A 22,193-nucleotide genomic window follows, 5' to 3' on the forward strand; every position below is an offset into this window, starting at 1 on the left:
ATCTAGGAATTCCACTTCTAGGAATTTAATCTAGAGGTATTCAACACAAATGGAAATGACATGTTAACAGTTATTCACTGCAGTACTGTTATTTAAACTGTGTTCTTCAAAGGGGTACAGGTTAAATAATATATGTAATACTATTACACCCTCGGAAACCCTGTACAGGGTCGCTATGAGTCGGTTCCGACTCCATGGCACATAACAACAACAACAAATGTACACATTAAAAAAAGAAATGATTTCCAAACGTACTGTTGAAAATTAGAGTTGCAATTATATTAAAAATCAAAATTCAAAATAAAAAATAAGCCAATGTAAAGCAAAAGGGGAGAAAGTACATGTAACATAGTAAATAACTCTAGATTGATAGAAATCAAACCATTTTTACTGGCGAAGAAACAGGTGATTTTTCACTGAAGGTTCCTTATGTACCATCTATTTTTCAATTATGAGAATGCGTTTATTTTTTTAAAAATATGTATTTTGAAGCTTTTCTCTAGTTGATACATAACTTCTTCGGACTCTTTTATACTTAAGTATGTTTCTATATTTCCCTATTAATTTTAAAAACAAAACTCCCCCTCCCCTTTCTGTACTTCTGACATCTGGCCTGGACCATTTGTCTCTCAGTCCTAGCTTCCATGAGCTGTCAGCTACTATATGTTCAAGATCCTTACAACTCCCCCAATCCTCGAACCAGCCAACCCTTCCTTTCTTCTCTCCTGTCTCTTCATTGTGGCATTTTCTTCCACTTGCTCTCATCAAGTGGACCCAGGGGGTCACCAGGGAAGCTTATCAGACTGTTTTATTGCTGATTCCTTTTAACTTTAAGTCCAAGAATTATTTTTTCTGATGGACACAGAATAAAAACAAGTATTTTTAAAACTTCAAAATGTATGAAATAAACAATGTGCATTTACATATGAAATGTATTGTTGTTAAGTACAGTCAAGTCAATTCTGACCCACTGTAACCCTGTATAGGGTTTCCAAGGAGCAGTTGGTGAGCTTGAACCACCAACCTTGCAGTTCAAACGAATTGGCAGTCTGATGCATTAGCCCACAGCGCTAATAGTGACCCTATATAGGGTTTCTGAGGAGCTGCTGGTGAGCTTGAACTGCCAGCCTTGCGGTTCAAACCAACTCTGCAGTCCAGTGCATTAACCCACAGCGCCACACCAGGACTCCTGTACAGTGTTGTTATGATGCAAGATTAGTTTTTTTTTTTTTTAAATCAACTTGTAAACACATCATAGAACGCAGACATTTTCTATAGATAACAATAAATTCTAACACAAAATGATGCAACAAAATACAGAGGCACTATCATAACTTTTAGGTAATTTTCAAAATAATTAATGAAGTTAAGACACTGGTGAAAATCAAGATTAAGAATATTCATTTCCAGGTAAGTTAAAATGTTCTATAATGTATTAAGCATTGAACTATACTTGGGTAAAATTTTGACTAAAAGTAAATATTCAGTTTAATAAAAATCCTTTCATTTAAGAGTAACTTTATTAGATTAACTTTGGAGGTTTAATAAAGCAAGTACTAAGGGCACTTAACAACAGAAGAGTAATCTGGCAGGTATTTACTTAGGTTCTTCTAAAAATACATGTAGTTCTTTTAGCTTAATAAACTTATCTATATACAATTGCAAATGTCCAGAAATACAATGATAACTTTGAAGATATTAAACTTGCCTATATTGTTAAGTAGCGATCCTGTATAAGTTTTTGATGACTGATAGGTTTGAACCGCCAATCTCATAGGTGCTTATCCTATAGCACCACACGTGCCTTTATTGCGCTCCCCTATATTTGAAAGACTTTAAACTGGCTATATGGAGAACTTTTGGCAGCCCCTTTCTTTTAGCAACTTGAAAAGGCAATTCCACTGTCCTTTGGCTTTCATTGTTGCGGTTTAGAAATTGTCAGTCTGCCATTTTTTTGAAGGTCATATGTCTTTTCTCTGTGAATATTTTTGTTAGTGTTATATAGTTTCATTCTGATGTATCTAGGTAGAGTATGTATTTTAAAATCCTGCATGGGATTCAGAGAAACAAATCTGTCATAAATCATTTGTGGAATTCTTTAGGTGATGCTCTGAACTATTGTCACTCTAGTTCTGGAACTGAAGTTGTTTTCACTCATTTCTCTTAATCACTCTTATTTTCCATCTATTATCTCTTTGAGACTATCTGTATGCCTTCAGTTGTCCAATTCTCTCTTCATCGGTGTCTAATCTGCTGTTAATCTCAATCTGATAATTCCAGTTTTTGAAGTCTCCAGAACTGTTTATGCTGTATCTGGCTTCCTTTGTATGCTTACTTGTAAATAATTGAACTGTTCCTTATCCTTAAGTAGAGCCATGTATTGCTTAAAGTCCATGATACTTTCTGTGAAATAAGAGGCTATATGATTTGGACATTGTGTGAACACTGTAGTCTAGTTCTGCTTTTCAAGCATCTCAAACAAGCTTTGTGCTGTATCATTGATGATCAATGTGCTGAGAGGCAAATCACTTTTATTTGGTGGTCAGTCCATATTATTAGCAATTCCTCCATATCTGATACATTTTCATTAGCCTTGGAGCTTCCAGTGAAGTTAATCCTTAACAGTTGAGATTTCTTTTTCTGAGGATCTTATTGTTGAATGTAATGTGCTAAATCACAAATAGTACCTCTCATTGATTTTCCACCTTCAACTCATTTAATAATCTTTTGTTTCACTTCCAAATCAATGCTTCTCCTTTGTCTATTGCTGCTGGTATCCTTAGCACTGGTTTTGCTGCTTGTGGGAGCTATGATTCACTTCAAAGCAATATTTTCTAAAGAAAATAGATGTTATAATACTCAATACACATGACATGGTTGAATGCTGTTGCCTATGAGCCAATCACATCAAGTCTGAAAATAGTAAATTTTTCAGATAGATATATTACAGTATTTGCATAGGCTAGTGACATAGGTGCCTAGTGAATCAAGTCAAATATATTATAGGTTAAATGTGGTTCTGTACACCTGGCAGCATACTTGATGTGTATACAAGAGACATAAGACATACATGTGGGAAGCTGTTTAAATCCAATTGTCTATAAAAATTTCTGAGCTGTGGCATATATATGGTTGAATCTTGACAAGTGTTATGTAGCACATGACTGTATTAGCTAAGATTCTTTAAAGTTCTAAGATTAAGATGCATTCCTCTAGCAAAAATTTGAGTAAGCTATTGTCAGATACCTAGAGCCAAAGCTCTGGTAGCGTAGTGGTTACAAATCAGGCTGCCCCATAAGGTCAGCAGTTCGAAACTACCAGCTGTTCCTTGGGAGAAAAATGAGGCGTTCTGCTCCCATAAATCCTTGGAAACCCTGTACAGGGTCACTATGAGTCGGAGCCAACTCCAGGCACACAACCACCATGTCACCAAAGTCATAATTTAGCCTGAAATTAATGGTTCCGTGGAACCACCCACACACTGTATATTAGCACTACAAATCCATGTAAGGGCCTCTTGTTATAAATCTCAGGATTTCCTCAACAAATTTGGCTCAAATTAAAAATTTTTTTAATCATCTTCTGAGGTATGAAACTAAATATAGATTTACTTCTGGTGCTCCATCATCACCTTGAGGGTAATGTTAATCACAAAAGCACACAGCTTTAAAGGGGGAAGATATTCTATTGGACAGTCCACCTTGGGCAAGTCTTAGGATATGACCTTTGTTGCCTAGGTTTGTAGAAACCTCAAATTGCAGCTCAAGTTCTCCCAGTTTGGATGTCTGAGAAAAATCAATGTAGGTATCCTGCTTATATCCCCATGTTCTTGACAACCCCTCATGGCCCCAATAGACTTTGGCCTGGTAATTACTATGTTGTAAGTTCTTCAATACTTTTAAGGTGTTCTTAAAACTGCTATTCTGTTATCAATCTCACTTTCAATGAGAGCTGGTCTGAGGAACCTAGTCTGCCATCCCTGGTACTCACTTTAAAAGTATTTTAATAACACTTGGCTTTTAAAAAATATTAAAACAAAAACATGCAAATTGACCTAAAAGGCAACTAAAAACTCTAAAAGTCAATGTTCATTGAAATACTACCTTACAAAGGCAAAAATTAAGCCTGTAAAATTAACTAAATGTATTTCATATAACATGCTATTATGGAATTTGTAAATGTAAATCAATTCCCAGAAACACTTCATACATCAGCAATTTCTATTTAAAAAAGGTGTGCTATGCTCATCCTGGTGTGGCACTGAAGGATAATGCGGTGGACTGCAAGGTCAGTTTGAACTGCAAGGTCAGCAGTTCAAACCCACCAGCCACTCCTTGGAAACCCTAGACAGGGTCGCTGTAAGTCAGACCCTAAATAAAAGTTTGGCTAAAAGTCACAAGAAAAGTATACTAAATATTTAACGTAGAACTTTATTGCTTTTAAAAAAATTAATCAATATAAAGCTTATGGATTAAGTTAAAAACACAAGCATTTATATATTTTCAATTATCTAAATGGTCTCAATCATTTCCACTCGTCAATCAGATGTTGACATTATGTACATATCATGTTAGTCAAAACTGTGAAAGGATTGGAGTTAGAATGCTTATAATTTACTAATATGACCAGGATTAATTTTGACAGCCCTTTAAATTTCCAAATGTGAAAACTCAAATTTTTATATGCACAAAAGTCTCAGAAAATTTACTTCAATACATATGCCCCCAATTTTTTGTTGCCAGCCAGGAATTTGTCTTCCACATGAGATTTTGTTTTAGTTTTGTCTGTTTTAGAAGCACAAGTAACCAATTAAAAAATGTACTTCAAAAAACTAGGTAAATTAACATTTTTGCAAAGACTTGTAGAAAGCAAAGTACTCATTAGTTATCTGGAAAAAAATCATCAGAGCAGATAAAATTTGTAATATAAACAAAGATGCTATGGTGAAAGTATGTATTTGAAAACATCAAGCACACCAGTGTGCCTGGAGAAGAGATTATCTACCATGTAGACACGAAGCAGAAAACGTTTGTCCTTAAGTTGGTATTCACTTATGAAACTACTTTTCTATTAAAATTAATCATTAAGTGCTATCGAATCAGTTCTGACTCATAAGTGTCTGATAGATGTGAACCACCAATCTTGAAGTCAGCAGTACAGTGCTTATCCTACAGCGCCACACTTGTCTCTAGAATGGCAAGTTTTTGAAAAAAGGTCATGGTGATTATAAAATCTGGTAGATTGAATTAACATCACTGAATTTGTGTAATTTGTTATTATGTACTGTTGAGTTAGTTCCAATTCATAGTACATGAAACAATGCTTGATCATATACCACCCTCACAATTGTTGCTATGTTTGAGCCCAATGTTGCAGCCACTGTGGCAGACAATCTATCACGTTGGGAATCATCCTTTTCCAGAGACTGGTCACTCCTGATAACATGGTTCAATGTATGTGAGACGAAGTCTCATCATCATCCTTGTTTTTACGGAGCATTATGACTGTACTTCGACAGATTTGTTCTTTCTTCTGGCAGCTCCTGGGATGTCCAATATTCTTTGCCAACACTTAATTCAAATGCATCAATCATTTTCCAGTTTTCCTTATTCATTGTTCAGATTTTCCAGGCATATGAGGCAATTAAAAGTTCTATGGCTTGGGTCAGGAATACCTCAGTTCTCAAAGTGACATCTTTGTTTTTAATATTTCAAAGAGATATTTTACAGATTTACTCAATGCAACATTCATTTAATTTCTTGACTGCTGCATCTATGGGTGTTGATTGTGAGTCCAAGTAAAATGCAATCCCCTGATCACCTCAATATTGTCTCCATATGCCATGGTGCATAATCATCCAGTTGTGAGGTTTGGTTATTTTTATGTTGAGGTGTAATTTATTATAAAGGCTTTGATCTTCAGTAAGTGCTTTCTTTACTTTCAGCAAGCAATGTTGTGTCACTTGCATATTTCAGTGTGTTAAACAAGTTTCTCTCCAATCCTGTTGCTATGTTCTTCATATAGTCCAGCTTCTTAGATTTGCTCAGCATACAGACTGAATAAGCATGATAAAAGGATAAAACCACAACACCTGGTTCCTGATTTTAAACCATGCATTATTCCCTTGTTTGTCTGCAAGACTGCATCTCAGTCTGTGTACAGGTTCTGCACAAGTATTATGGAATCCCCATTTTTTGCAATGTTACCCATAATTTTTTGTGACACACATAATACAACAAAATACAGATAAATATCTTTCAGGTATTGTTTTCAGTCAAGAAATTACTACCCTACCTAAAGACTTCAATACCTACTTAAAAACAATTTTTAAATAGTGTTTTATGTGACATGGGGCTACTTAATTAAATTTCGCCTTGAACTTCTCCAAGTCTCCCCTTTTAAAAATTATCAATTACCAAGAATACAGATAAAAATTCATGAATAAATAGTATCAACCTTTTAACCTATATCCAATTTCCACTTATGACAATACATTGGTTATTCTAAGTTTTGAAGATTGCAGAGAGAAAGAAGACAAAGCAAACCAAGAACCAGAATTCATTAGTTCAGGGATCAAAGTTTCATTATAATCCTCATCTACTCACTGCTATAAAAAATACTTTATTTCGTATAATGCCACTCTTTCTAAAGACACACAAAATCATGTTACAATGCTTAACATTTCTCATCAATTGAATATATTAGCAGATAGGTAACCTTCTCTCATTAACAAATATTTGGATCTAACAAATCAATAAAATGTCAAAATAAAATTTAGAGACTGAGTTTTATCTAACAACACTCTTAGGTTGTTTGTCAAATAGATGTCTGGAAACCACTACTCTGGTATTTTTTCTTTCATAAATTTAATCAGTCTTCATTAAGCACTGTAAAAAGGTATCAAAACACTGGTCTCACGGTTCTGATAAAAACTAAGCTTGAATAATACTAACTTTGATAATTTTTGTTGTTGTTAGGTGCCATCGAGTCGGTACCGACTCATACCGATTAGACATCAATAAAAGTATAAACGGTATTTTCTAATCCTGGTAATTTTTTTGTCTCATAGATCTTGGGTTCATTAATAAAATTCAAACAACTAACCAGTTTTATCTTGAGGTAATCAGTGTCATTAAATATTACTAAACAGAAACTGTTATGTTCTGCTATTTCCAATATATATATAAAATGAAAAATGTCCATGCAAAATCAGTGATGGAAATAATTGCCAACTGGCCATAATAAATTACATCTATAAAAAAAAGAGAAAAGGGAACCCTTACATCATTGGCTGTTTCTCCTCGTGTGCCATTGAGTTGGTTCTGACTCACAGATACCCTGCATTGTGTTTCCGAGAACTGGTAGATTTTAACAGCCAATCTTGTGGCTAGCAGTCCAATGCTATACACTAGCAATGTGGTATACTCTAGAAACTGGCATTTAGTAAACATACAATTGCTAAGAATTAACTTGTTTGGAGCTACAACTCTAGTTCTATCTACTTATGATGTGTCTCCCACTTACAAAATGCTTTTTCTCTCAGAAAATGTGTATTCAACCGAACAATGTTATATGGACTATTTAAAGGGAAAATATTTTATAGTTCTTAATTATCTTAGTGTGTATATCAAATACTAAGTAAAAATTAATGAAACAAAAAAAATTTCTAACATTTCAACTTTTGCTAAAATTTACTTAAGTGAAACAAGGGACTGACTAGAAGTGTATCTCAACTTTTCAATACAGCAAAGGTATTTTCACATTACTTTAGCTTTATAAAATTCTGTATGTTTTTCTCCATTTCAGAACTTACCTAGATTTCTAAAATAACTACTGACCATTAGTAAACATTTTACTTAATAGTCACAAGTAACTTGTTTAATTTACTAGAAAACTAGAAGCAAAATTCTACTTTAGAACTATCAAACTGAACTTGTTTTAATGCCAAGGGGAAAAAAAGCATGGTTTTTTTTCTCTCTTCATTGTGTATCTGTATTTGCAGTTCTCTTTGCTAACATAGGTCTCAGCTTAGGAAGTCCTGTCATAGTGGAGGAGTTTCTGGACCCACCAAAACACTTGCTATATGTTATGGTATTGTAAATTTAAAAAGCCAGGTCCATATTATTCATTGAAGTATCCATATCATCTATCAGTAAATAACATGTTATTAAATTTTAAAAGCAATGACCTAAATTTCCCCTGAAATATAAAGTCAAAGGCAAAACCTGAAAGACATCTACTTCTTTTGCCTTGTTGTTAAGTGTTATCACTCAGTGTTGACTCAGAGCGAACTCTGTGTAGGGTTTTCAAGGAGCAGCTGTTGGGTTTGAACCACTGATCTTATAGTGCTTATATTATAGTACAGTGTCAAAAACTACTCAATATATGGACGTGAGGCTGAAATAGTATCAGATAAGAATATATAAATCCAACAATTATGCTACTGAAAAGTGGTATAATACTTTGTGCAAATTTATCTAAATATAACCCAGGAAAATCTAATAGGCATCTATGAATTCTTATGCTACTAAAAATCCACCATTTTACAGCTCTTTGTGAGTTACATATCATGTTCCTTCTAACTAAAATTAAAAAAAAAAAATTATACATGGTTTTATTTCAAATACTTAAAACATTCCATTATAAAAAGCAGTTTTGTAAAGAAAGTATGAAGACAACTATTTAATAAGCAGATACTCAATTCTTACCATTGCCCTTAATTTAAGGAAATTCCATCTTAAATAAACTCCTACTTGCTAGAGATCTATGAGAAGTTAGTTATTGCACTCACATTAAAGCAGAATGTGAATATTGTTATGTACTTTTAAAATTTCTTAGATGCCCCCAAATTTCACACCCTCTTCCATGTACAGAATTCATTTCTGCATTTGAAACCAGGCCCAGGTAGGTGTGGTGCTGCAGGATAATGCACTGGACTGCAGAAGGTCAGTTTGAACCATAAGGTCAGCAGTTCAAACCCACCAGTCACTCCTCAGAAACCCTATGCAAGGTTATTATGAGTGGAAATTGACTCGACACTTAACATATAAAGCTTAAGGATCTCTGTGCAGTAAGTGTTGGACTGCTGAGAGGTTGGCTAGCAACCTGAATCTACCAACTGCTGAGGGAGAAAGATGAAAGCTTTAACTTGTCCTATAGGGTGACTGGATTCCTGGTGTGGTGCTGTAGGATCAGTACTGGACTTCAAACCACAAGGTCAGCAGTTTAAACCCACCAGCTGTTCTCTGGAAACCTGTACAGGGTTGCGATGAGTTGAAACCTACTTGACAGAACTACACAGGGTTACTATGAATAGAAATCAATTCAGTGGTGGTAGGACATATAGCTAGAGGGCTTGAAGCACTAAAGAAGATTAAAGAAAAAGCCTTCAGAATGGATTATATCTCAACATAAATAAAAATCCTCACAACTAGACTCATAAGCAACATGGAGAAAAGACTGAAGTTGTCAAGGATTTTGTTTTACTTAGATCCACAAATAATGCCCATGGAACCAAGCAATCAAGAAATCAAGACATACTGCATTGGGCAAATCTGCTGCAAAAGACCCTTTAAAGTTTACAAAAGCAAATTAATCACTTTAAGGACTAAAGTGTGCCTGACCCAAGACATATTTTCAATTGCCTCATATGCATGTATAAGTTGGACAACGAATAAAGAATTAATACATTTGAATTATGGTGTTGATGGAGAATATAGAATGTATCATGTACTGCTAGAATGCAATTTTTTTTTGTTGGAAAAAGTACAGCTAGAATGTTCCTTAAAAACAGTAGGGTGAGATGCAATCATGTGTACTTTGGAGGTGTTATCAGGAGACTAGTCCATGAAGGACATTACTGATTTACAATGGGTTCAAACATGGTAACAATTATGAGTATGGTGTAGGACTAGGCAGTGTTTCATTCTGTTATATTGGAGTGACTATGAGTTAGAATCTATTTGGCAACATTTAGCAACAACATACACCTGAAAGCTCTAGAACAAATAGAATTTTAGATATGAGGTTTGATAAAAAGCACAAAATGAGGTTTACGAGTTATTGTACCAAGCTATTTTCTAAAAGATGTTAAAAAAATTCCATGTATATTTTAGATAAGGTCCACAAAAAGCTTAGCACTAGCACTTACTGTGAAAATATTAAAATTTATATTTAATTAAATTTTACATATTACTGAGCATATTATTAAGGGGGGGGGGAAGCACTTCACACCTCCCCTCCAAATAGTATGGCAGTTCTTAAAACAACTGTTGTCTAAAGTAATTAAAGGGCCAGCATTCAAAACTTGTGATATTAACAGCCAGAAAAAAATAGGGAATTTTAGAGACAGAATGAATCTCAGACAGTTGGGGAAATGTAAATATTGAACTAAATATTAAGTATTACACCATTGCTCATTTTAAATGTGACAATGGTATTATAGTTATGTAGACACGTTATTTATACATGGAAATATGAAGTGTATCTGGCAAAGTGTATACTAATATTGAGCCTGTATAAAAAGTATAATTTACTATACTATTGTTTGACCTTTGGTTTGTTCTGTATTCCTTAAATATGTATCTCAATTTTTCTGTGAACTTGGGACAGTCAAATTTCAGTGAAACAGCCTATTTTCAAGTTAAGTATCATTAACCCAGTTAAGCGTAATGACTGACATCTTTGTTGTTAAGTGCCACTGAGTTGGTTCTAATTCATAGTGACCCTGTATAGGGTTTCCGAGGAGTGGCTGGTGGGTTTGAACCGCTGTTATTATTCAAACTGACCTTGCAGTTCAGTGCTTATTCTATAACACCATACCAAGGCTCCACCTTTACTTGCTAAAAAACTGATTTCCTTTGAAGTGTCACAACTTTCTATTTTGTGTCTTAAGAATACGCAACAAAATTATTTAAGCAATTACTTTAAATGATCTTTTCAATTCACTTTCTAATCTGCTTTAAAGTCAAAGATCCCACTTATTTCTTACTTGACATAATTTAAATTTGGTCAGTCAAGTAAATAAATTTGAAGATTTATATTTTCCTTAATCTACACTGAAGTCCTGGTGTGGCATTACAGGATTAACACTGCACTGCTAACCACAATGTCAGTGGTCCAAACCCACCAGCCTAAGGTTGCTGTGTGTCAGAACCAACTCAAAGGCTTTTAACAATAGTCTACATTGTTGTTGTTAAAGGCTGCTATATAGGGTTTCCAAGGAGTGGCTGGTGAGTTTGAACACCACCGACCTTGTGGTTTAAACTGACTTGGTCCAGTGCTTTATCCCACAGAGCTCACCAGGACTCCATCAATACATAAAAACAGACATGTTCTTATATATCCTAATGATTGAGGCAGTCTTTTTTTTTTAATGTCTTATTGTGAATTATGTGATGGTTTACATGGAAGAACATTAGTTTTACCTTCATCCTATCGTATTTTCATTGCCATGGTTACAATCCCCTCCATGCATCATCAACCAACTAAAGGGTATACCCTGCAAGCCTGCCCATCGGTAATCAGCACACAGCCCCTCTCCCTCTCTGGGTCTAAAGTTGGGGGCAGTCATTTTTATAAAGTTATTTTCCCCATATAATTTGACAATATAAAGGCATTATTGATAAACCATGACTATATTTGAAAAACTTGCTAAAAGCATAAATTCTTTAAATTGTTTTCAATACTTATTAGTAAACTGTTGAAAATTTAGTAGCATATTAACTTTCCAAGTTTTCAAACATGAATAAGCCTGAAGATGAAGCCATGAGTACCTATTTACACCCAATAATAAACAGTAAGACACATGTATGAATACTGCTGGCTGAATCATTATTAGATTCTAGAGGCGGGGTTGGATAAGAAGTATTTACAGAATCTGAAAGTATCTCTGCATTAACCAAATCAAGACTATCATCACTGATCATGTACCTCTTAACAGGTCTCAAGGGCATACAACTTAGTATATAAAAATTTGGCTCAAATGTACACTATGAAACGGAAAATCATTAAAAGAACATAAATTAAGGCCAAAAACAGCACCAGATCAAAGGTGACAACTAAATTATATAATTTTAATGGAAACTGGTTCAGGAAAAAAACAACCGCCACATTATTAGAAAAAAAAAAAACCCAGCATGTAGAATGCAGATCATTCGTGTTGTATTTCCTGAATTTAGTATTGAGTTGTGTTCATATTAACTAATTATGGCTTTACCTCTAAGTATTAATAATAATTAATACTAGTAGCATAGTGGTTATGATTTGGGCTGCTACTCTCATAATCAGCAGTTCGAAACTACCAGAGGTTCTGTGAAAGATGAAGCTTTCTACTCCTGTAAAGATTTACAGCCTTGGAAACCCTAGACAGGGTCACTGAGTCAGGGCCCACTCTGGCACAAAACCACCACCACCAACATTAGTATTAAGGACTCCTAATGTGGCACTTTGAATGCAAACCACAAGGTCAAAAGTTGAAACCCACCAGTTGCTCCTTCGAAACCCTGTACAGGGTCACTGAGTCAGAACTGGGTCAACGGCACTTGACGGCATGAGTATTAAAGAGCATGATATCTGTAACCCAACCACCTATGCTGCTAAGCGCCGGCAGTTAGTTTGACTCCAATTAAGATTTCCAAGTAGCAGCTGGTGGGTTTGAACTACCAACCTTGCAGTTAGCAGTCCAGTGCTTACTCTACAAAATTTTTTACATATGTAGACAATTAATAAAGCATATGTAACAAAATTTTAACTAGTCAATTTGGGAGGAGTCCTGGTATGGCGGTGCTGGATAATGTGCTAGACCAAAAGGTCAGTTTGAGTCACAAAGTCAGCAGTTCAAACCCACCAGCTGCTCTTTGGAAACCCTGCACAGGGTGGCTATGAGTGGGAACCAACTGGATGGCACTTAACAATTATTCTTATAATTTTAGGGAATTAACACAAATGTACAAATAAAGGAAACAAGTTTTTTTTGGGTTGTTGGCAATCTCTCCAAAATTGTTTTAAGCTCTCACCTATGACACTAATGTTTTTTATATAATATTTACATGGTAATCATTTTGACATTTCAGTTTTATGAAATTTACACAGAATATTCAAGTATATACTTGATTTTAAAACTGTTCAAGGCTACCAAAGAAACATATCACTTAAAAAAGCAGAAAAAAAACCCCAAGCATGAAGATTTAAGATTAAAATGGTTCCACTGAAAACTCATTAAGTGAATTGAAACTTGACTAAATAACTATCAAAGACAGTTAATGAGAGCACGCCATTCTTTAACCACTAAAAAAAATAAATTCCAGTTTGTCTAAAACACAAGTATATTTGTATTTAGCTGGATTTGTTAGCTAACAATCTGAAAATATGATCCGTATTCTTAAGTCTCAAAGGTAGGAGTTAACTTCATTAGATACAGCATTAATTCTTACAAGTTACAGTCTGAACCCTATACTCTTTAACAGCTGAAGCTTCCTTAGAGGTTGGTTGACTCATGCTAGCAATCAGGCTATGATTTGTTTCTGCTATGTAGTTGCTAAACATAAACCTTATCTTGTCACTTGTGATTATTTTGGATTTAAAAGTTTATGGAGCCAAAAGACAGGTTTTCCAGCCCAGGAATTCTGTGAATAAACTGTCAAAATAAGCTAGAATAACACTAACGTTAACTGTAGATTAATGAAATAGGTACCAAACTGTTAGGAGTACTACGAAGCACCGTAATTTTTTCTTGATTACATGTTGTTGTTGTTAAGTGCACTGAGCCAGTTCCGACCCACAGCGACCTTGTATAGGGTTTCCAAGGAGTGACTGGTGAACTTCAACCACCGACTTTGTGTTTCAAATGGCTTTGCGGTCTTGATTACATACTGACCTATAAATCACAACATGGTATGGCCAAAAAACAAATCAGGAATCTAATCACTTTATTGCTTTTGTATAAGGAAGTTTAAGTATGCTATCATACACAGACTTACATAAGGCTTAATTACATTTCCTAAAGTCCCAATATATCAGTCTGGCTGCCTATTCTTAGTCAGATTTCAGTGTTTACATCCTCTGGACACAGAGTCAACCAAAAACCAAACCCAATTCTAACACATAATGATCCTAGAGGGCAGACTATAACTATTCAGTATGATTTCCAAGGCTGTATGTTAATCTTGGTGTGGCGATGCAGGGTAAATGCACTGGGCTGCAAATTTAGTTTGAACCGCAAGGTTGGTGGTTCAAAATGTGGGCCTTTCAGTTAGTAGTTGAACATGTACATTTTGTGTCACCAAGTTTCCTGGGTGCTAATTAAAAAGCTTCCCACAAGTGATCTTATCACAGTAAGGTTTGTAAACTTCAGTTTCAAGTGTAACACACTTTTTTATAGTTAAAAAATTATTATGAGGATATAAAAGCTTTTTACAAAAATAGGAAGAGACACTCAGGGAGATTATGCAAATTGTAGAGACAAATGTGAGGATTTAAACATTTTAGCACCTAGGGGTGGAGGTGGAAGGATGGGAAGTTATAAAGGTTAAGCCACAGACTTTAATGTTTTTCTTTCAGTGAGTTGTTACATCCTAACAATTGTTTAAGGAAACATTTTGCTAGGATATAAGGTGGGTTTTAACCACAAGGTCCATGATTCAAACTCATCAGACTGACTCACAGCACATAACAATTTCTATTACAGCTGTAATCAGTCTCCTTATGTTAACAATCTTTCTACCTTCGCTACAAATTTAGAGCTAGCGAAAACAGTTGAAAATGTTAGTAAACTAAAGTTTGGTATGGGAGTTAGGGTACTGGAATTAGAAACAAACGTATTTTTTATTCACATATGTTATTGTTGTTAAATGCCATTGAGTTGATTCTGACACATAGCGACCCTGTATAGGGTTTCCAAAGAACAGCTGGTGAACTTGAACCACCTACCTTGCAGTTCAAACTTTGCACTCCGATGCATTAGCCCACAGCACCACACATATGAAATATGGAGACAGCTAATTTAAGAAGCCTTGTCAGCACAGTGGTTTAAGCACTTGGATGTTAACCTAATGGTCAAGAGTTTAAGCCCATTCAGCTTCTTTGTGGGAGAAAGATGTGGCTGTCTGTTTCTGCAACATTTGGAGTCCCTATAGGACAGTTCTGGAGTCCTGATGTGGCACTGTGGGTTAATGCTCTGGACTGCAAAGTTGGTTTGAACCTCAAGATCGGCAGTTCAACCTCACCAGCTGCTCCTTGAAAACCCTATTTAGGTTTGCTATGAGTCGAAACCAACTCGACAGGAACTAACAACATAGAACAGTTCAGGAGTCCTGGTATGGCACTAAGCAATGGACTGCAAGGTTTGTTTGAACCACACAGGTTCAAACACCAGTCACTCCTCAAATTCTAAAAGCTGGAACTGATTCAATGGCACTTAACAACAACAAAGGACAGTTCTACTGTCCTAATTGGTTGAATTAGTTGAATCAACATCAACTCTTTGACAACACAGTTTGGTAATTGAATTTATCTCACCTTTAATCAGATCTAAAATTTTGGTTTAAACATATTACTCACTTTGGCTAAAAGTATGTAAATACTCGAAATATTTATAGTTTTGGTCAGTGAAAAGAAATTTCAAGACAAGCATCCTGATAAAATGATAGCATGCTTTCCCCCTTTAATTACAGTAAGAAAAAGTTGCAGAAAGCATCACCACAAATGATCAATTGCCATATACAAACAAATGTCTGGACAGGAACCTTATATATTAATATCGTTATCTGAATGTTTTAAATTATCATGTAAAAATAGTTGGAATCAAACATTCCTAAATTAAACTTTAGTCATCCCATGATCGAAAGCATTGAAAACCTTTCTTAAAAACTGTGGAACCTTATTATCTTTGGATGTAACACTTCAATTATCATTCCAAAATAACATTTTCTGTCTTTAATGTAAAGTTCTTTACTACTTAACCACCTTTTCAAATAGAATGTATTCCTTTGAGCTCTCTTCATATACAATATGGTAAAACTTACCCCAAAATATGCTTCCCTAAATTTTAAAAAAGTTTTAGAGTCCCTCAGTAAGTTGTATTGAAAGCAAATACTATTTATTCAAATTGCTATGGATTTTGACAAATAGGGGGGATATCTAAGCAGATTCCAATCTATTATGCCATACACTAAGCAACTATTATCTTCTGCTATGGTAGAAGTGGCTAGTAAAAATAAAAAATTAGGTTTCAAATAAAATTGTGTGCAAGCTAATTTTTGTCCACATTTAATGTGCAACTTATAAGATTATCATTGGTAATGTTTTAATTTTAACTTACTTAATGAGTTTTGAGCACTCATTAAAAAATAACTTTGAAATTGGAAGGACACACTAAACAAAATGAAAACAATGAATACATTAGAAAACATATGAGTTTTTTACTTTAAGAAGTCTTGTTAAAGGAAAATGATTCCAACTTGGGTCCTCATTTAAAGCTTAAGTTAGAACCAAAGATGCTGAGCATGCTAAAAAGGCTTTTGTTTTGAAACTAGTTCTATGGCTAAAAATGTAGTTTCTAACCCATAGTATGTGAAGAACTTAAGTGTGATCGTGTTTATTCATAGATCCCATACTGGATTTTCATCTTTATACTTCATAGTAAGTATAAAGAGGTGGGGAAATCATATACCTAACATGATCCCCTGAGAGCTCAAAGAACACAAACCCCCAAAGTTATTTAAATGCACTAAGCATTATGTATTAAGTACTATCATTCCATAAAGGTCCAAAAAGTTTAGACTACATTATATACATGGTAAAACACAAAATTGCATGGTCCAGTAGAGCTTTTAGTATAAAACTCGAGATGCCCCCTTTCTTTTGTATATTTTCAGAACTTATTATATTACACAAAAGAGAGGAATATAAAGAAACTGGGTTAAGAAATTTAAGACTCTTTGGAGAAGAAAATTATTTTTTCCAATAAAAGTTTATCAATAACTGCAATGATTTTAATTTGCTTTTGTAAAGTTGAAAAATGTAAGCACTAGATTTTGCTTGAAGATAGCTGCCTGTCTCATAAAATAATCTAGAATATATAAAGATGAAAAAACATATGAATTTCTCTCAAGACATTTGTATTTAAGTTACTCTTTTGTAGTTTTAGTATGAAATGTCTTAAATAGAAAGGTTCCAAGGGAAAACACATAGGTCAGGTTAGTAAAAGTTAACAATGCCTAAACGTCTCTTCTTCAATAATAGGGAAATAAGGTAACACAGTTCAACAAAAAAGGAAGCCGAAGTTTACTCCTTTCTAATAGTAAACGTGGAAGTAGTTCCTTTGTTTTAAATAGCAGTTAATTATTTAAATCAGCTATGCAGTTGTGTTTGCAAATTAATTCCTGTTGCTTTCCTGTAACATCCCTACTCTACATTAATACTTGCATTTAAGAAACTGTAGGTAAAAAAAGCCATAGAGTAAAATCTGAATAATCACACAGACATGGACCAACATTTATTACAAACAGGAAAAGAGCAGATCTATAGGAGTACAGATGTTTTTTTAAAGGCTAAAAGCTGAAGTATAAATTTTTTTCATAGTTTATGAAAATGCAATAATTTTATCTATATATTAAAATTACATTGCTCAATATATACAAAACATAATACAGTATTTTATACTGCTACTTAAAGATATTAAAACATTAACAGTTGAGAAATTTATTTCAATTTAGGTAATTCATGTTGCATCCTGAGTTCACTTCCATTTTCCAAGAAGAAAGGTTATTTTGCAAAGACTTTCTTTTCCAAGAAGAAAGGTTATTTTGGAAAGCAGAAATGTGTAATTGGCATCCCATTATTTACAAGGAAAGAAAAAACAAGTATAGAGAAAAGAATTCATGTTTTAAAAGATTTTAAATAAGAAGCAATCAATCCTCTATATACTTTTATTAAAGAATTACAGGTTTAGTAGACAGCAAGATACATTGTTGCTGTTATCAGCAGCATTACCATCTTCATTTTTCTTTCAGCTACCAAAACAAAACATCATCCTTTTCAGGAGGAAATTTTCATATGTAGCTTAATTTAACACAAATTACTTCTTATAATAAAACACTATAGCTTATGATCTGTTATTGATTATCTACCTATCAAACATGTAAAGCTATAGAAACTACTACAGGGTGGAGGCTAAAAGTATGTGGCAATACTATGTATAAGTTTTCCCTATTTTGTAATATAATAATATATAGGCAGCCCACCGGTTACTAACTTAATCTACTCCTGAGTGTATCTTTAAGTGGAATTTGTGCTAAGGCAGAACAGGAATAAATGTTTTTTTATCCTTATTTTTTAGGGCAAGAAAAGGTTTGAAACTTTTCCAATGATTTAAAAGCTACATGTGTAGTAAGAGAAGGTGATTGTGATGAAGAAATCTGTTGAATAGGGGTTGTTTCAAAGTGAAGGCAAATGTACACATGATATTAAAAGGCAAGTCGAAGTTGTCTGATAGTAACCCAGGGATTTACTATACTTAAGTGACTTTTTGGACCACTCTAAAGTGACTCTTTAAAGAATCCTGGTGTGGCACTGTGGGATAAAACACTGGACCTCAAGGTCGGTTTGAACCACAAGGTCGGCGGTTCAAACTCACCAGCCACTCCTTGGACACCCTATACAGGGGTCCCTCTGAATCAGAGCTGACATGAAAGCACTCAACAACAACAAGGCTTTGATTAGAGTCCTGGTGTGGCACTATAGGACAAACTACTAACCACAAAGTTGGCGATTCAATCCCGCCAGCTGTTCCTAGGAAACTATACAGGACTGCTATGAACTGGAATTGACTTGAGGACATTTTAACATTAAGGCTTTAATTGGGGTATTTAATTTTTCTCTACTGTCTTAAAAGTAGCATTTCTTAAATTCACAAATATACTTCACTGCATTTAAGACACACATAGACCAACTAAGTGACTGCATATACAAATGTTGCCTTCACTTAAAGCTAAGTAGCAGCAAAAGTATTTTCATATCATAGAAATTATATGTAGTCTCTATACTTATTAACTATACTATTTTAGAACACATGTTTGCTTCTATATTAGGTCATATAAAGTAGTGTTTCTGAAATGCAAGAGTAAAGCAATACATTTCAAGCATGTGGGGCAAAATGTGATCGTCTTATGTAAACAAATCTGTCTTGGAAGAAATACAGCCAGAATGTTTCTTAGAAGCGAGGATGGTGAGACTTGTCTCTCGTACTTTGGACATCATATCAGGAGGGACCAGTCCCTGAAGAAGGACATCATACTTGGACAAGTGGAGTGTCAGCAAAGACGAAGAACCCCAAAACAAGATAGATTGGTACAGTGGCAGAAACAATGGGCTCAAACGTAACAATTGTGAGGATGGCGCAGGACCGGGCAGTGTTTTATGTTGTGCATAGGGTCACTATGTGTTGGAAAAAACTAGTCAGAACCTTATAATAACATCAAATGTAATGTCTACTATTTAGTCTAGATAATTTTTGATATTATATATTTATGAAACATAAAGATTGGTCTTAATTGGTCTTCCACTAGGAACAAGAGAATTTTACCTCCAATAACTTCCCATGTTGTAGCAGAAAGATTTTTTTAAAAAAGCAAGTGATAAATATAATTTTTAAAATCCAAATTTTGCAGAAGTAACTGGGTATTGCTGAACTCTCACTGATATAAATAAAAGTTGATATAATGGCAGGTATTAAAAAAATGAGACTGTCATTTATTATATATTCTCATTTTCAACTGCTGTTTCAAGCTTAGAAACAAAAATTTAAAATACTGCTCTCCTTTTTTGTCATTTTATATGTAAGCTGGTTTTATAAGATGAAATTTTTCTTCAAGAAAGCAAATTATATTTATTATAGATGTAGTTATACCTCTCTTCTTTTAGGAAAGAAACTAAATGGATTTGGAGTCACACAAGTTGGTATAACTAAATGTAAATAAATGAAATATTAAGAGTTTTCCCGCCATGAAGTACGGAATTACAACAAATGTATTAGAAAAACTTTATTCTTGAAAGTGCAAACAAGATGTTATATAAACACTGTTAGTATTACTTTCAATGTAAAGACATTCTTATTATCACTTTAGATTAGAAAAAAAAAAAGAAGTTTCTTCTCCAGGAGTATTAAAGACCACATTATATGATATGAGCAAAGATAATTTTAGCCTATCACAGAAGTATCACAAAATAGAAAATGTGAGAGTAAGAAAATAAAAGCAGAGTGTATCAGAAAAGTGAAAAAGGCTCATTTCTGAAACCAGAAAATTTTTACAACTTATTTACATGCCCAAGAAAAAAAATAAATTTAAATACACATTCTCAACCATTTTAATAGATGGTCTATACATAATATATATAGATTAGCATGTGTGTAAGCAATAACTGCAAACATTATCAATTATATAATTCGGGAAACTGGTGGTACCAGTTCTGAAATGAATGAAATGGGCCTGTTATTTTGACAACTTCCAGCCCTTTATATCCTATAGATATGATAGAAACAGATTCGTGTTTGTAATTACAGAATGGAATATCTACATGCCAAACTCATTTAAGTTATGGTACAATAAAATGCATGGATAATGCCTGAATACTTAAGAAACTGAAAACAAATTTTGAAATTCAGAATATACTTCCTCACTATACAATTATGTCTTATGATTATGTTAATTTCTGATGAGTTCACATAAAAACTAATGTGTTTGTAAAGTAAAAAAAATATAGACCAGGTTCAGGTGATCCAGGTTCCTGCTTTAATGAGTAACACAAAAACAGAACTGGCTTCAGCATACTTCAGCCAAGCCTATTCACTTACCTGGTGGATTTCATGCTGGTCTACTATGTTGACTTAATTATCACAAGGAAAGAAATGATCCCAGAGTATAACTGATTTAGGATATGGTCACAGGCCAAAACTACAACCAGACTCCACATAAGGTACAATCTCTCACACATACAATCACACACACACTACATACACAACCACACACAGATAAGTGAACACACATACACAATGTTCCTGCAAATCTTCCCAGCCCCAAGTAATACAATGGAAACTATAGCACAAATATAATGAGTACACTGTAGCCTCAATTTAAATCTGCTGCTGGTTGGATCTGTTCTGAGGGACACTTCACAGGCGACACTGTGTTGAGGTCCTTTCAGTACTGCTGTGACTAAAGCCCTTTGAATGGGTCCAAATCAGACCCACATAGTATCAAATTTCAACTACAATGGAAAATGTTAGGACGAGGCTGCAGTGTACTTGATTATGTTGAGAATTTATATTATTATAAAATTAATTTTCAAAATAAGAATACTGCATAAATATAAAAAGAAATGGCTATCACTTTTAACTAAATGTGGCAAATTATTCCCATCTCACTCACTCCCCACCCCACTCCTGAAAATTAGGACAATATTGTTGCCAATCTTTATCGACAGTTAACATTTTATTATCATACTGACTGCTAACTCCAGTCTGCAAAAATATAATATTTCCTTTTAAGTATAATCAAGAATTGTGTCCTTACTCTTTATAGTAAATATGCCTGACTTCAAATTTCAAGATAGTTAAAAATATCATTGAGTGAAATATGATTACATAGGCTTCAGTCACATGAGCTTACTACTGGCATAATGTAAATTTTATCCTATAGAAAAACTTTTCTTTAAATTATTGCTAAGTGCTTACATTTATTGACAAACCAAGCATTTCGCAAAATTCAAATCTACATTTTAAAAATCTAAATATATTACATTTACCACTCAAAATACTCTATGAAACTAAGAATTTTTCGTATTGTCATATAATCCCATTTATATTTTGTAAGTAGTAATAAAAAGAAAAATGAGTTCTAAATAAATGACACAGGAGGCAATAAATTGACACATGACAAGTAAATAAAAGGCTAAAGCACTCCAATACCATTGAAACTGTTTTAATGTTGTTGCAACTCCAAAATGCAACAATCATCAGCTTGTAAAAGACCCAAATTTCAAAAATTCACTTTAATTACTCCTTCAAATCTATTTTACAAAATAAAGGCAAGAGACATTTAAATCCTCCTTGTCCTAGTTGTGCTACACTCCTAACTTGTTTTCTACCACTACAATGTATGCTTCATATTCCCACCAGATGCTATATAAGAAAAATA

General features: G+C 34.0%; 1 protein-coding gene across 1 annotated transcript in view; it reads right to left on the reverse strand.

Annotated features, from left to right (window-relative positions):
* The window catches only part of CSTF3 (cleavage stimulation factor, 3' pre-RNA, subunit 3, 77kDa), a 96,829-nt gene that overhangs the window by 46,583 nt on the left and 28,053 nt on the right, over positions 1-22,193 (reverse strand). The gene's annotated exons all lie outside the window — the stretch shown is intronic.

This window comes from Chrysochloris asiatica, unplaced genomic scaffold (assembly GCF_000296735.1).
Source record: "Chrysochloris asiatica unplaced genomic scaffold, ChrAsi1.0 scaffold00072, whole genome shotgun sequence".
Classification (NCBI taxonomy): Eukaryota; Metazoa; Chordata; class Mammalia; order Afrosoricida; family Chrysochloridae; genus Chrysochloris; species Chrysochloris asiatica.